Genomic DNA, 17885 nt, shown 5'->3' on the forward strand with positions numbered 1-17885 from the left:
ACAGTCCTTTTGCTTTCAGTGTGTGTGTGGAACTCCGGAATGCTCCGAGGATAAATTTTTCTGTTTCTAGTTGATAAATTTGTTGAGATTTTGGGGAGATCTGTCGGACGCGCTGCTCACGGTGCCATTTCCGTGACGTCACTCGGCATATTCTAAACATTTTTACATTCAGTTTTCTCTAAACAAGATAATGTCTCCCAAAGTATCTGTCTAGATTAATTTGTCACTTCTTTTAGGTTTCTCTTGCATTGTCACTTCAGTCAAGGTATCTGTAACAATTCTACTATTTTAAACATTTACAAAACTTTTGCTGCCCATTTTTAATATTGTCTTTATATAAATTATCTCTATTCCTCCTGCATGCACTTGATCTACATTTTGTCATATTACTGATGAACAAACAAGGATGTAATACTTTTTTGTTGAATTAATGAAATGATGAATGAATGGGTGAATTAAATATCCTCTATTATTAATTGGGTAATGAAAATGACATTATTTCTATTAAGTAAATACAGAATGTAAAGTGCAGAATATGTATGATAAAATTAAATAGCATATATAAAGGGAATTAAAAGAATTAGAAATTATACAAGAAAAATTAAAACTCTATAGTTAAATTAAAATTCCCTTTGTTGGCAAAACCAAAAAAAAACCCCAATGACATTGAAAAACCATATAAATGACACAGTAGTAATTTTCATACAAATTGAAAAATAGATACATGATAGATTAATAAATATATAGATACATAGATAAAAATGACAGAATAATTGATCTATAGCAAAAAAAAAAAAGATTGAAGAGTAGTCGTAATGGACCTTCCTAAAAATATGGATAATTCACGAAAATGCATAAATTCCTGAGGGAGAAAATGATAATATATCTTTTTCTTCTTCAAAGAGATAGAGAGACAGACTCCTGCATATGCACAGACAGGGATCCACCCAGCCATCCCCATCGAGCAACTTTTATCACCTGAGGTGGAAGTTCCATGAGCCATCCTCAGTGTTCAGCCTGATGGGCTGGAACCAATCGAGACAGGGCTGTGGGAGGGGAAGAGAGAAAGAGAAAAAGAAGGGGGAAAGGAAGGGGTGGAGAAGCAAATGGTCGCTTCTCCTGTGTGCCCTGACCAGTAATTGAACTTAGGACATTCACACTTCAGGCCTATGCTCTACCTCTGAGCCCACTGGCCAGGGTTGTCTATTTTTTTTCAAAGTAATAAGTAATATTGCTTGGAAAACTACCACAGAATATAAGTGTAATAAAAATTGTTTAAGATATTTACAATATATGTAATAAAAAGGTTGTTTTTATTAAGTATAAATACCTATAAATGAGCCAGGTATAAAAGTATAAGAAATGGCAAATACCCACTAAAATGCACAGAAGGGAAAATACAATTGTCTTATTAGCATATGAAAAAATGAACAGTGTCAAGTACAAATGCATGCAATGCAAATTTTCTTTAAAAGTATTTTTTTCTCAGTATGAGTTGTAAATATATAAAAATTTTCTAGGATGTTGTGTTTGGGGGTGCCTAACATTAGAGTTTCTTAAACAGTTTGTGGGAATAAATTGACAGGTAATCATTCACACTCTTTAGGGAGTAGTACTTTAAATAAAATTAGAGAAAAATTTTTATAAGGCCTGACTATTCAGAAAATAAAAAAAGAATATAATAAAAAATTTTATCTTAATGCTCTTAAACAATATTTCAAAAAATTCTAGATAACTATAACTTTATTCTTTAAAAAACAGAAAATATAAAAATGAAATCATTGTTGAAAAAATATTCATACAATACAATATAGAGATGATGTACTAAAGAATTGTACACCTGAAATCTATGTGATTTATTAACAATTATCACCCCAATAATTTTAGTAAGAAACTAAAAAAAAGTTTTAAAAGATCCACTGTGTTTGTCAGTTTTAAAAGATAATTTGAGTTAACATATCACTATACACAAATGATATTTTTTCAAATATTAGATTTAATAAAATCAAATATTGTGATATATACTTTTAAATACTTAAGTGTTATTAAAAGCATTCTTCTTTATTCTTAAGTAAATATTATAATTAATCAACCCTCCCTTCCTTCACCTTTTAAATTAAAATGTTTTTGCAAATCTACACATTAAGAAAATAGTGATTTTTTAAATGACAAATGATTTTATATTGAAAAGATAAAGTTTTATATAAATAATATAAATGATACAATTATATAATTATTATGTTTTTATTTTTTAGAATAATTATTTTGTATCTTTGGTGTATGCTTGACTTGTTAATAGAAAGTAAACATTTTTATGATAATAAAAGTAGACCAAGAAATTCACATTTGTCATTGCTGATAATATTTTATTCATAGAACTAATTTTCTTTAAACTTATTTTAAAAATGTTAAATGATTAACTATTTTAATGTGTTGTTAAATTTAGTGAAGATTATACAGGGTGAGGCCAAAGTAAGTTTACAGTTGTGAGTATGCAAAATAGAGAGTTAATACTTGTATTATTATTTATTATTATATTATTTTTCATTCAAACATCTGTAAACCTACTTTTGCCCTCCTGGTTTATATAAAATAAATCAAAATATAAATAATATGTTCAGTTTTGATTACACACAATTAGTTTTAAGTTAACAAATTATATTTAACAATATGATAATATCTTCTTTCTGGCTTAATGTTTTTAGAAATATATCAAGGTAAATGTGTTGAAATTGAATTCAAATATCAGATATATATATTCATTTTACTTTTATTGTACCTGAATAAAAGAATACCTATCCAAAATAACTTTACCAAGGTAAGTGGCTGAAGAGGTTTCTTATTCAAATGCCTCGGTCCACATTCTACCCTAACCTTTGTTCTCTCTCTGTTTGATGTGAACTTTAACTGCAATACAAGGATTATTGGAATGCTTCCCATGTTTGACCCTGATTCATCCATTTGTTGCATGGAAATTAGGTTTCCAAACTATGTTAACCAGGGTCAAACTATATTACCTGGGCAGTAAAAAACAAGTTGATAACAACTCCTTTCTAAGAAACTGTAACACAAAATAAGTCTGAAAACAGAGGTTATCTTGTAAAAGAGAAAAGATTCAAACAGAAAGAAAAATAAAACTATTAATCAAGCACCTATAATCTTAGCTGCGGCTTCAGGGCTCAGAGACATTACCATGTCTTACCTTCACATATTAAGCAAAACATTTGTATTTATAATACTTATGAATTAGTTTATTTTGTGTGTGTGTGTGTGTGACAGAGACAGAGAGAGAAACAGAGGGAGAGGGATGAGAAGCATCAGTTCTTCATTGTGGCTCCTTAGTCTCCTTTGTTGTTCATTGATTGCTTTCTCATATGTGCCTTGACTGGGAGTCCTACAGCAGAGTGAGTGACCCCTTGCTCAAGGCAGCAACTTTGGGCTTCAAGCCAGCGACCTTTGGGCTCAAGCCAGAGACCATGGGGTCATGTCTATGATCCCATGCTCAAGCCACCAACGCCATGCTCAAGCTGGTGAGCCTGTGTTCAAGCAGGATAAGCCCACGCTCAAGCTGGCATCCTTGGTGTTTCGAACCTAAGTCCTCCACATCCCAGTCTGATGCTCTGTTCACTGCACCACTGCTTGGTCAGGCTGAATTAGATTTTTTATTAACCAGATTTTTATTAATATATAATCTGAAATATATATATATTCCAGTACAACTTAGTTTTCCATATATTCAACTATAGACTATTAGTTTCTAAATGATACTTTACTAATCATTCTATTTATAATGCTGCCTTAATACTAAAACATATATACTAATACAAAATTATGCTTATTTAAAAATAAACATACAAACACATGCACATAGATGCACATGTACAATCACACCATTTTTCAATGTCGCCAAATTATACCAATTCTATAATCTCAGGGAAAAATCACTTTTATTTCATATACCAATTCTATAATCCCTGGGAAAAACCACTTTTATTTTGTTGTTCTTCACTAATTTATATTTCTAACATTAAAGTCTGGGGTTCTCTTTTTCTCCTTTTTCATGATCTACTGTAATAACCTTTTGAATGCCTTTCTTCTCCAATCAGTTGTATTTTATAAGAGTTTGGCTTTTATTTCTGTAGCCTGGCATGGTGTATATTAATAACCCTTAAAGGTAATGAACAAACAGATCTAACTCCTTCAATGTAGATCCATGTTATAATAAAGAAAAAAAAGTACTATCTAGTAATCTTGAGAGAGAGAACAGAAATTATGGCATTTAAACACAAGGTGAAGCATGGTGAGAAATATTAATGGGTACTAAATATTTTAACTGCATAAAAATAATTTTGACTGTGTAAGAGACAAATATTCCAAGTAGATGGCTAAGGAGATTTGGGAAATATTAATAAATATATAAAGTTCTGAATTTTATGATGACACATTCCTTTTGAAATCTTAAAGATAAATTTGAGCTCTGCAAAATATTCAAATAATAATAGAGTGTATAAAAATGAATGTATGCCATGTCTTACTAAACATTGCTGATAAAAGTAAAGCCAAGCTGTGTGATAACAGTGGGAATGATAAAGTAAGGATCTCCAAAATTTAACACTGAGTAGGAAATATGTGTTTGAGTAAAAATACTACACACTTTATTGTGTTCAAGCAAATGTTTGAATTTAACTTACTAACATACATTGTAGGCATAAGCTTTAGGATTTCAATAGAATATTTGAGGACAATCATAATATAAAGGGAACCACTCATAAAACAAACCGCAAACCACCAGAGCTGTGCAATAAATGTTTTAATTTTACTTTAAACATTGGGTTTTCATATTTTAATAAAATGGAGTAATAGGGGCTATAAATAACTTCCTGGACAAATGTTTGAAGAAATCAGTTTTCAAGACATTTCACTTCCAGGACTGTGGTCTTTGAGAAATGGAGAGCAAGGGAAATGGGCAGTAGGAATTACCCAGCTGACAGTTTAGAGAGAGTTTACAAGACCCCAGAAGGAAAAGGCACCAGATATTGAGTTCACTAAACTGAACTGAAAATCCAGGGACAACAAGGAAGCTAACAGATCTCTGAACAGATACCTGGGGGCTACAACAGCACAGAAAGAGAAATCTGAAGATTCATAAGAGTACTCTTGAGTACCTGCATATGAGGAAACTATCTTCATAAAAAGTATAGATTGTCTTTGAGGACTTTTTGTTTGTTTGTTTGTTTTACCAATATTTTTATGTTAAGATTAATTAACTTGTAACTATAATTCATTTAGTTCTACTATTTTCTCATACATTGTATACCATTGTTTATACATCCTTTATTTTCCCCTATTATCTATGCATCATTTAGAGTTTTGTTGTTCCTCCAGATAATTTAATATATTAGGACATTTAATCTAATACAATTCTATTAATTAAATTTAAAAATTGGTGACTGACATTTATATATATTTTTAAATCACAGTATGTAAGAATTGATTACTCTTAAAATAGAAATTTATTAAGATATACATTAAACACCAATTTAAACATAGCATGCAAATATAATAAGCATGACACTACCTAATAACTGAATATTCTTTGGAGGGTAAGTCTGTCTCATTTGGAAGTAGGTATGATGAAGTAAGTTGTTCCCTAGTATTGTCATGAGGATTAATAGAAATAATATAGAATCAAAGTAAGACAAAATATTATCTATTAATATTAAGTTAACAAGTCTTTAAATATTCATATCTTGTTCACAGTTTTACTTTTTATACTATCCTTGTGAAGTCATGCAGAAGCAAAAATGCGTTTTCACTTTCTAAGGGCTAAAGCTGTCAGCTTTTTTTTGGAGTCCACTGCACACATATTTTCAAACCTGCCCTTATATCTTAGCAACAGATTAACCAAGCTATTTCTTCATTCATCCTCAGGTTAGGTTATTGCTCTAAATGCATACTTGACTTTAGAGGAAAGCATTAAAATCCTCTGACAGCCACCTGGTATTTGAAAAAATCCCTCCCTTCTCTCTAACCTTTAACCTTTCATGTCCAGTACTTAAGTTTTTATATTAACATTTGTCTCCTAAAACTCACATTACACCATTGAGTGCTTGCCCTGTTCTCTAAGTGAGTTCGAAAGGTCACTGATACAGATTCGTAGGCAACAAGAAATGGCTTTATGATAACGGCATTGTTTCTCAGACAAACAAAACATACTTTTAATAGAAATATTTTTTCTTTTTTCTATTTATTTCAGCATCTTTTATTCTTCTGACTCCTTTTCTAGTCATATTCCTAACTTGCAGACTTAACACATTAAAAATAAATTTTGTTTATGAACCATCACATGCAAAATACACAATAAATCTTAAACAACATTGAATAGAAAATATACATAGAAAACACTTATTTAATTTTGGGACTCCCACAAATTTCACTTTTTCAAATTTCTTTTCTTTCCCTTTATCACTGGAAATTTTAATACCCGTATGTTCATTATAATCTATTAAAAACAATGAATAGTGTGTTGTGTTGAAAACATATTCCACATTGTTTTACCATAAGAGATAACTCTTGTAAATGTATCTGTTATCTTTCAGAATCTAATGATTTCTTAGAGCATAATAAAAATGCCATAAACCTGACCAGGCAATGACATAGTGGATACAGCATTGACAAGGGATTTTGAGGACCCAGGTTCGAAACCCCTCAGCTAGTGACCTAGGGGTTTTCCTGGCTCATCTAGCTTGAGTGCACGGCTCACCGGCTTGAGCGTGAGGTCATAGACATGACCCCATGATTACTGCCTTGAGTCCAAAGGTCACTGGCTTGAGCCAAAGGTCACTGGTTTCAGCAAAGAGTCACTCGCTTGGCTATAGCCCCTTGGTCAAGGCACATATGAGAAAGCAATCAATGAATAACTAAGGTGTTGCAACAACAAGGTGATGTTTCTCATCTCTCATCCTTCCTGTCTGTCTGCCCCTACCTGTCTCTCTCTGTCTCTGTCTCTCTTTCTCTCGCTTAAAAATAACCCTCAAAATACATGATATATGTAACAGTGCTAACCATGGTTTTAAACATTTATAATATTTAAAAATATTTACAGAAAAATTGAGAGACAAGGAATGTTATAATTCTATTTTATTAGGAGAAAACACCCTGCTGAGGATGGAACACTGAGCACGTGACAGAAACATTATTTGAGCCTGAGCAGTTTTACTCGATGTTCTGTACTGAATTTTTTTTTATGTTATTTGTATTGGTTTTATAGAGGAAGGGAGAGAGGGAGAGAGAGAGACAGTCACATCAATCTTTGCTTGTATGTGCTGTGGTCAGGAATTGAACTAGCAACCTCTGTGCTTTGGCACTGTGCTGTAACCAGCTGAGCTATGCTTCCAAGGCAACACTGACTCTTACACTCTACTGATTTGCATGTTCTGGTTTCCTCTGAAAAATAAATTGATAATTTCCAAAACAGTATAGACAATAAAATGGGAAACAGAATAAAAATATAATTTTTAAAAAAAGATTGAAAATGATCTAATTCAAAATTAATATTTATACAAATTAATAAAATATACATTTAATTTCCTTTCTTATTTCAGAAATAATCCTAATGGACTTGATATTATTTTGTAATCAATAATATAACTCTTAGATTTATATGTATGAATTTAAGAATAATTTCTGTTTTTCATATAACTTAAAATGAATACTTAATCATGAAAATGAAAGTAATTTTTTGTTACTACATTATATTTTAAGTACAAATTAAAAACAGGGACTGATTATTGTGAAATAAAAATATGTTTAGTTCTTTTTAGATCAATGTGGTTGCGGTATAAAAACTATAACAGATACTTAAAAACAATGTAGTACATAGTTTACTGCCATGTATCAACATGTGTAAGTGCCTCATGTTTCTAGTACAGTTATGCAGTAATTACTAGTTATTGAGAGAAATTTAAAGTGGAAGATTATATAGATAAGAGCCAAAGAGTTATAGAAAAGTACATAGAGAATGTTGGGTGCAGACTGAATTGAGAAAGAACATTTGGATTAAATGACCGAAGACCACATTCAGTGCAAGGGTGAACAGAAATACCATGTAAAAGTGATTCCAGACAAAAGTACCACAGTAAAGAGACAACTTAAACTGAAATGGAGGAATCCTTATGGAAGCAGTAAGTTCAAATTCTGGCTGGGTCAAAGAGTGTCAAATGATGAAGAATTTTGAACTCCTGGCAAAAGATGTAATATAGGAAACAATAAGAAAGGAGTGCCAATGTAAGTTATGAAATCGTTTTACAAGTTCAATTAATAGTAATCTGATGTAAATTCAAATTACATGTCTGTCATATATTGGCTGAGTAATCTTAGACAATATGTATAGTGTACTTCACACGGGTAATAATATTTAATTTGTGGATGTTTTGAGAACCTTAAATAAGATTATATAAAGAAAATATTTATTATATAATTTTTTCTCAATTTTTCTTTTGTTTTTCTGTATTTTTCTGAAGTGAGAAGCAGGGAGACAGATTTTCTGTTCTCTATTTCATTAAGTTTTGCTCTAATGATTTATTTCCTTTTTCTGCTGATGTTGGGTTGCATTTGTTCTTTTTATTTTTCTAGTTCTTTAAGATGTAATGTTAGGTTGTTTACTTGGGCTTTGTCTTATTTTTTCATATAAGCCTGTAATGACATGATCTTTCCTCTTATTACTGCATTTGCTGCATCCCAGAGATTCTGATATGCTGTGTTGTCATTTTCATTTGTCTATATATATCTTTTGATCTCTTCTTTTATTTCATTTTGACTCATTCATTTTTTTTAGAAATATGTTGTTTAAATTCCACATTTTTGTGGGGTGTGTTTACTTCTTTTTTGCAGTTGAATTCTAGTTTCACAGCCCTATCATCAGAGAATATACTTGGTATAAGTTCAATCTTTCTGAATTTGTTGGTGTTGGTTTTGTGATCCAGCATATGGTCTATTCTTTAGAGTGTTTCATGTACACTGGGGAAAAATGTATACTCTGACATTTTGGGATGAAATGTCCTGTTGATGTCTATTATGTCTATCTGGAATAGTGTTTCATTTAAGGTCAATATTTCTTTATTGATTTTCTGTTTGAATGAACTATCTAAAGCCATCAATGGTTTATTGAGGTTTCCAAGCATGATTATATTTTTTTCAGTTTGTACTTTAATATCAGTTAGTAAATGTCTTATATATTTTGGTGCTCCCTGGTTTGGTGCATATATATATTAAGGAGTGTTATGTCTTCTTGATGCAATGTCCCCTTAATCATTATGAAATGTCCATCTTTGTCTCTTGTTGCCTTTGTTGTCCTGTAGTCAGCACTGTCACATATGAGTATGGCTACTCCTGCTTTTCTTTGTATATTATTTGCTTGGAGGATTATTTTCTAACCTTTCATTTTGAATCTATTTTTATCCTTGTAGCTAAGCTGAGTCTCTTGAAGGCAGCATACTGTTGGATTTTGCTTCTTGATACAATCTGCTACTCAGTGCCTCATTATTGGTGAGTTCAATATATTTACATTTAGGGTAATTATTGACACTTGAGGATTTCCTAGTGCCATTTTAGCTACTCCTTCTTGATAGCTTTGTGTCTTGTTTGGTTCTTCTTTTTTGTTTTTCTCTCATTTGTTTTTCTTCAGTGGTATTCCATAATTCTATCTTCTGTTTTTCTTTTATTAAGCTATGTGTTTCAGTAGTGGCATTTTCATGTGTTGTTACCATTAGGTTATTAGAAGAAAAAATATCATATTTATTAGAGTCCATTATCTCATGGGTTCTTCTGCACTTCATCCTCCTTTGTTACTACAGCGGTACCTTGAGATATGAGCAGACCAACATACAATATTTTTAAGATACGAGCTGCAACTCGATCCATATTTCTGTTTGAGATCTGAGTGAAATTCTGAGATCTGAGTCATGATTTGGGAAGCTGCCACTAGTTGGCATCTTGTTGCATGAATCCAGTATTGAGAACACTTCACCAGCATCTTGTTCTTTCTCATGTGTTACCCGCAGAATCAAGTCAAATCTCGTGTGCTGTACTCATTCTTGCATCGTTTTTGTATATTTTAGTAACTTTTCTTGTGTACTATCATGGGGCCAAAGAAAGTGAGTATAAGGGACAGGGGTAAGAAGAAGAAGAGAATCATGTTGCTAGAAGTAAAGTAAGAAATAATAGAAAAATATGAGCATGGTGTACAAGTGATTGAATTGTCAAGGCTGTGTGACCTCAATAAATCTACAATTTGTACCATCCTTAAACAAAAGGATGCCATCAAAAGCACAAATCCAGCAAGAAGAACTACAATTCTGTCCCAATTAAGAACAAATATCCATAAAGAAATGGAGAAGCTTCTGCCAATGTGGGTGAAAGAGAAAGAGCTGGCAGGAGATACAGTGATGGAGATTGTAATATGCAAAAAGTCACATATTATTTATGGTGACTTGAAGAAGAAAGAACCATCAACCTCAAAAGAGGCAGCAGAAGATATGTTTAAGGCAAGTCACAGCTAGTTTGAAATTTTCAAGAAGAGATCTGGCATCCACTCGGTGGTGAGGCATGGTGAAGCTGCGAGTGCTGACGTGAAGGCAGCTGAGGAGTACATCGCATGTTTTGCTGCACTTACCGCAAAGGAAGGCTACATCCCTCAACAAGTGTTCAACTGTGATGAAACAGGATTGTTTTGGACAAAAATGCCCCGAAGGACTTTTATCACCTCAGAGGAGAAGAAGCTGCCATAAACCCATGAAGGACCATCTGACCTTTGCATTGTGAGCAAATGCTAGCAGTGACTGTAAAGTAAAGTCACTGCTAGTGTATTATTCCAAAAATCCTTGAGCCCTTAAGACTCACAAGATTCTTAAAGAAAAACTGCAGGTTATGTGGCACACCAATGCTAGGACATGGGTTATGCAGCAGTTTTTTATTGAATGGGTAAATCTTGTCTTTGGTCCTGCAGTGAAGAAATATCTTCAAGAAAATAAACTCCCAATGAAAGCATTACTAATCCTTGATAATGCTCCAGCCCACCCACCTGGTCTTGAAGATGACATTCTCAATGAATTCAAATTTGTGAAAGTCATCTACCTCCTACCCAACACAACTTCAATCTTGCAACCTATGGATCAGCAGGTCATTTTCAACTTTAAAAAGCTTTACACAAAGCACTTGTTCCACTATTTCTTTGAGGTGACTGAGAATACAATTCTAACCCTTCGAGAGTTTTGGAAAGATAACTACAACATCGTGATATGTTTACACATTATTGACTTGGCATGGCAAGAGGTTACAAGAACCTTGAACTCAGCATGGAAAAAGTTATGACTTGATGTTGTTGCAGACAGGGACTTCGAAGGATTTGAACCAGAGACCTAGACTGAGGTAGAAGTGTTGGAGGAGCCATGTTCCTCAAAACCGTTGATGGGTCTGGAGGTAGATGAGGGTGATGTAAATGAGCTCGTTGAGGAACATGAGGAGGAGCTCTCAACTGAGGAGTTGAAAGAGCTACAGATGATGCAACATATGGAGCTTCTGCAAGAGATTAGTAGTGAGGAGGATGTAGAGTGGGAGGAAGTGATTTCTATAAGTAAAATTAAAGACATGCTAACAATGTGGGAGAAGCTTTCACGTTTCATTGAAAAGAAACAACCAGGAAAAGTTTCAACTGTTTGTGCTTCAGCAATTTTTAATGACATTTTTTTGTCACATTTCCACAACATTTTAAAAGGCAGGCAAAAGCAAAACTCTTTGGATAGATTTTTAATCAAAAGTCTTGTAAGAGAAAGTGCCAAAAGTGCAGCCAAAAAGGCAAAAACAGGTGATGATTAAATGAAAAATATGTAATGTTAAGCTTAGGTTAAGTTTAAAGTTAAGAAAGTGCATTGTTTTACAATTAAGTTTTTGTGGTTTCATTTTAAGTAAAGAAAATGCGGTTTTAGTTTACATTTAGTGTTAAGAAGTGCAGTTTTAGTTTACGTGTCTACAGTGCCTGCATCCCTTCCTCCCTCCCTCCTTCTCCTCCATTCACCTGTGTTAGCTGCACTCATCTGTCTCCAAAGTAAGAATACAGTACTAAATAACATTTTTTTCTTTTATTTCATATATTTTGTTGTGCTTTGGTGAAATATACATGTGAGCTTACTAATTAAAAACATGTCTTTTTTCATAATTTAGGATGGTTTGGAGATGTTTCACAGGGCTGGAACAAATTAAATCTATTTCAGTTATTTAATTAATTAATTTATTTATTTATTTTTGTATTTTTTCGAAGTTGGAAATGGGGAGGCGGTCAGACAGACTACTGCATGTGCCCAACCAAGATCCACCTGGCACGCCCACCAGGGGGCAATGCTCTGCCCATCTGGGGCATCACTCTGTTGCAACCAGAGCCATTCTAGCGCCTGAGGCAGAGGCCACAGAGCCATCCTCAGTGCCTGGGCCAAGTTTGCTCCAATGGAGTCTTGGCTGCAGGAGGGGAAGAGAGAGACAGAGAGGAAGGAGAGGGGGAGGGTTGTAGAAGCAGATAGGCGCTTCTTCTGTGTGCCCTGGCCGGGAATCAAACTCTGGACTCCTGCATGCCAGACTGACACTCTGCCACTGAGCCAACTGGCCAGGGCCTATTTCAGTTATTTTAAATGGGAGAAATTTGTTTGAAATACGAGTTCACTGACTTATGAGGTTGGTTACAGAACAAGTTAAACTTGTATCTCAAGATACCACTGTACTGATCTTTATTCTCTCCTCATTTATGTTATTGTTGTCATAGGTTATCCTTGTTTTTATTGTGGTTTTATTAAAATATTTTACTTGTAGTTTTGTCTTGTTTTGTTCTTTATATCTGGTCAGATAATCCCCTTTAGTATGTATTGGGAGTTTTCTGGTGATAAATTTCCTCAGCTTCTGTTTGTCTGTAAATGTTGTCACTTCTTCATATTTGAAGGATAACTTTTATAAATATAATATTCTTGGCTGGAAATTCCTCTTTTTCAGTACTTTAAATATTGAGGTCCATCCACTTTCTTCTGGCTTATAGAGTTTCTGCTGAGAAATCTGATGATAGCCTAATGAGCCTTCCATTATATGTTATATTTCTTTTTCTCCCTAGCTGCCTTGAAAGTTTTTTCTTTGTCATTGATTTGTGATAATTTCATTACAATGTGCCTTGAAGTAGGTCTGTTTGGGTTGAGGTAACTTGGCATTCTGTTTGCTTCTTTCATTCAAGGCTCTAACTCTTTCCACAGGCCTGGAAAGTTCTCATCAATTATTTTTTTAAATATGTTCTCCATTCCCTTTTTCCTCTCTTCCTCTTTCAATATACCCATTATTTTATATTGCTTTTCTTGATGAAGTCAGAGAATTCTTGTAGGGCTATTTTTTTTAAATTTGTGAGTTCTCTCTTCTTATCTCTGTATTATCTCTGTTTGCCTGTCTTCAATGTCACTGATCTCTCCTCTATCTTGCCTGTTCTATTGGATAAGCTTGTTACCTATTTTTCAGTTCGTATATTAAGTTTTTCATCTCTGGTTTTGTTTTATAGTTTCAATATCCTTGGTGGAGTACTCTTTTTGTTCATTAAGTTGTTTTTTGAGCTCACTAAATTGCCTTTCAGTGCTTTCTTGTAACTTATTGAGTATTGTTAGAGCTTCAGTTTGAATTCTCTGTCATTAAGCTCCAAGATTTCCATGTAATTGAGATTTTTTTTCTGGAGATTTTTTATCATCTATCTGAATTACGTCTCTGTCTTGTATATGAAATTTGATTTATTTTTCCTTGATGGCATTTGTGAGTGGTATTGTTAATAGCCCCAACAAGAGAGATAATTATTCCTTTTTCTGGTAGTGTTTCCTGGGTGTTCTGCTGAGGCTTAGCTGTTGCCTTCTTAATGATGCAGGCAGGGCCATCACATCAGTAGGAGGAGCTTGTTGTTAGAGCTTTATAATTTTATGGCTTTAGCAATGGCCAACTAGGGGTCCTCTGGGGCCCTCCATTCTGTCTCAACAGAGCAAGGGATCACATGCCAGGCACCCCCACCTCTCACAAAAGAGAGCAGCCTGGAGACTCAGTGGAGGGGGTCCACCACCACCACTGTTCATGGAGCAAGGGGAGCAATACAGGACTGGGAGCCTGGGGTGACATAGTCCAGTCTCTCCTCCGATACCACTTTAAGAACTCAAAGCACAGTCCTGCAGGGTAGGGGCTGTACACCACAAACTGGTGTCCGAGCTTCAGGACCAGTTGCAGCAGAGATTGCAGATCAGGGGCATCCTGCCCACACACGCTAAACTCCCTCCAACAAGCCAGTGCCTGAACTTCAGAGCAGATAGAGCACAGACCCCAGATCAAGCATATCTGACCTCCCAAGCCTAACCTCTGCTGGTATAGCACACGTGCTCCTGTGCCCTGTGGGCTGATCTCCACTAGCTATTTACCCATAGTTCTTGGGAGAGTACCACGAGCTTTGTCTGTGCGGCAGCACTTGTAATCACCCAGCCCTGCAATTATGGGTGCAACAGATGCTGGGAAATGTCCCTGCTCCCCATTCTTGGTCATTATCCCTATTTCAGCTCCTTCCCCCTAGACTCTCCTCTTCTTCCACGCAGGCTCCAAGAGAAAGCCCGCACCAACAGTGACTCCATCCTTCAGGTCTGTAAGGAAAGAGAAAAAGTCTTCTGGTATTTCTTTTTCTTCTGTACTTTGGCCCACCTTTTTGCACAATTATACCTTTGTCTATCTGGTATGTGTATATTTCAGGTTTATCTGGGTTTTTTCTCTGCATATTGTTGTAGAATTTGTTAAAATTTCAAGGGGGGAGATCAGGAGTATCTCTCACTCCCCTATTTCTCTGAAGTCACTCACTTGGTGTTCAATATATTTTTTATAAATTAAATCACATATATTTGAAACTATTTTTCTTTTCTTTTTCTTTTTTTTTGCAAGAGAGAGAGACAGACAGGAAGGAAAAGAGATGAGAAACATCAACTCATAGTTGTTCATTGATTATACCTTAGTTGTTCATTGATTGCTTTCTCATGCATGCCTTGACCAGCAGACTCCAGTCAAGCCAATGACCCCTTGCCCAAGCCAGAGACCTTGGACTCCAAGCCAGCTACCTTTGGGCTCAAGTAAGCAACCATGGGGTCATGTCTATAATCTAACACTCAAGTCAGCCTCCCAGCTCTCAAACTGGTGATCCGGCACTCAAGCTGGTGACCTTGAGGTTTGAAACCTGGGTCCTCAACATCCCAGACCAAAGCTCTCCACTGCACCACCACCTGGACAGGCAAGAAACAGATATTTTTGAATAAATAAAATAACAATTGACACTTTCCTAAAACTTATATTTAGATTATTATAGAGTTCACATATAATTATTAATTTTCTAATTGACTATCATTTTTATGGTTTTCTGTAAAGAAGTAAATAAAAGCAGATGGTGAATAGTTAATAGCAGGATTCTTCACTTAAAAAATGTTAGGTTAGACACTTTGCTCCTTTGTTGTTAGTGCTCTATGATTAGTAATTTAAGTTCAGAGACAATTTTAAAAAGGTAGAAAAATTTGTATCAAATGCAATATAATTCAATTAATGAAATAGGCAGGCTTATTTTACACCTGAACATAGATACAAATATTCTAAAAATAATTGGATGAAAATTTATACAGAAATAACAAATTATATATAAAATAATAATTTCTTTCTTCCATCTTAGGTTTATTTTATTAATGCAAGGTTATTTTAATATATTATAATTAATCAGAAAAATTATTATATTGACAGAATAAAGGAAAAATCATATGATCGTTTTAAAAATTAAATTTAATTATTTTAAATATACAATTTTGATAACAGCTTTTACCTATGAACATAATTAACTCACTAAACTGACTAAGCTTATTTTTTAAAATATATAATATAATCAATAATGTTAAAAATAATATACTTTAAAAATATAATACACAAATTAGTTCTACTATCATTTATTCTATTCTTGATGTTCCTAGAAGTGCTAAGCCATGAAATAGACAGATCAACAAAATAAAGTATAAAGATTAGAAAAGAAAAGAAAAGAAAAGCTATTTTTACAGATGCTAAGGTTGTTCTCACAGGAAATGTAAAAAGTGTATAGACTACATGTAAGAATTAATAACTTAATTTACATGGCTTCTGAATGCAATGTCATATATAGAATGAATTCCATTTCTATAAAACATCCTTAGGTACTAGTAAAATAACATTAAAGAAAAGATATATTCTCAATCTTTTAACAATAATTGTGACAATTGCAGGTCTATAGTTTTATGGAGAAAAATATGATTTATCATTTGAAAAAACCTTGACCTCAATCAGTGAAGTGGTATATTACAGTCATGGATTAAGCAAATCACTACTTAAATGATGTTAATTCTTCACAAAATAGGCATCTTTTCACTACATATAATTTTTTATTAAGTGAGAAGCGAGGTGGCGGGGACAGACTTCCACATATGCCCTGACTGGAATCACCTGGCAAACCCCCTACCAGACAATACTTGCCTGTCTGGGCCACTGCTCAGATGCTCTTCAACTGAGCTATTTTAATGTCTGAGGCAGGCCACGGAACCATCCTCTCCACCTGGGGCCAACTTTGCTCAAAACATCTGAGCCATTGCTGCAAGAGGGTAAGAGAGAGAGAGAGATGGGGGAGTGGTGAAGATGGTTGTTTCTCCCGTGTGCCCTGACCAGGAATCAAACCTGGGACTTCCACATGCTGGGCTGCCACTCTACCACTAAGCCAAGTGACCAGGGCAACATTTATTCATCTTCAAAATTATAATCATGTCATTTTGTTAGTTTCAGTAGTATTTTTCTCATAATTTCAAATGAAGAACTGAAAAAATTCTATTGGCACACAAAGTTCTATGTATATCTAAAGTCAATCTTGGAGAAACAAAACAAAATAAGAGTTGTTAGTATATCATATATGAAGTCAGATTATCAAACTAGATTATGGTATTTGTGCAAGACAAGACAAGACTAGATATATAAATCAAACAAAGGAAATTTGGAATCCAAAAACAAAAACCCACCCATACTGGCATAAGACATAGTGACATCCTTTCAGAGCAATGGAGGAAAGGATATTCTTTTAAAATTGGTTGCTAATTCAGTTTGATAGTCATATCAAGAAAGAAAAGAAGTGTGCCTCCACACATATCATAGGATGCACAAAACTCAGTCTCAGCATGATTGTAGATCTAAATTTGAAAGACGAGCAATAAAGTCTGACCTAAGGTATAAAAAGACATATAAACTGACCATAAAAACATAAAATGTAAAAAAAAAAATTAATAAAATAGATTACATTAAAATTAAGATGGCATTAATAGAATAAAAACCAACTCATAATGTGAATTATTATATTTGCAAATATAAAACCAACAAAATAGTAATTAACTGAAAATAAATAACATCTACAAATCAATAAGAAAAAGATGAAAAACTGAAATAGAAATATAAGCTAAAAATGTGAACAGGTTCTTTACAATAAATAAACAAAAGAGGTACTTAGTTTTACTATTAACAAAATGCAAATTAAAAGCACAATGTGAAAATATACATTCAATAGAAGGGCTAAACTTAAAAAAATAATGTATATATTGACAAGGTTATGAAGCAATGGGGGCTACAATTCTTTTTGGAGAGATGTCAATTAGAATGATAGTTGACAAACGAGTCTGGGATTATCTATTAGCAATAAGGAGAGCCATATATTCTATCAGAAATGGGTATGTGGACATGTGCATCAAGGAACATATATAACTAGGCTCATAGTAAGAGCATTTATTATTTCTTTAAAATAA

This window comes from Saccopteryx leptura, chromosome 4 (assembly GCF_036850995.1).
Source record: "Saccopteryx leptura isolate mSacLep1 chromosome 4, mSacLep1_pri_phased_curated, whole genome shotgun sequence".
NCBI lineage: Eukaryota > Metazoa > Chordata > Mammalia > Chiroptera > Emballonuridae > Saccopteryx > Saccopteryx leptura.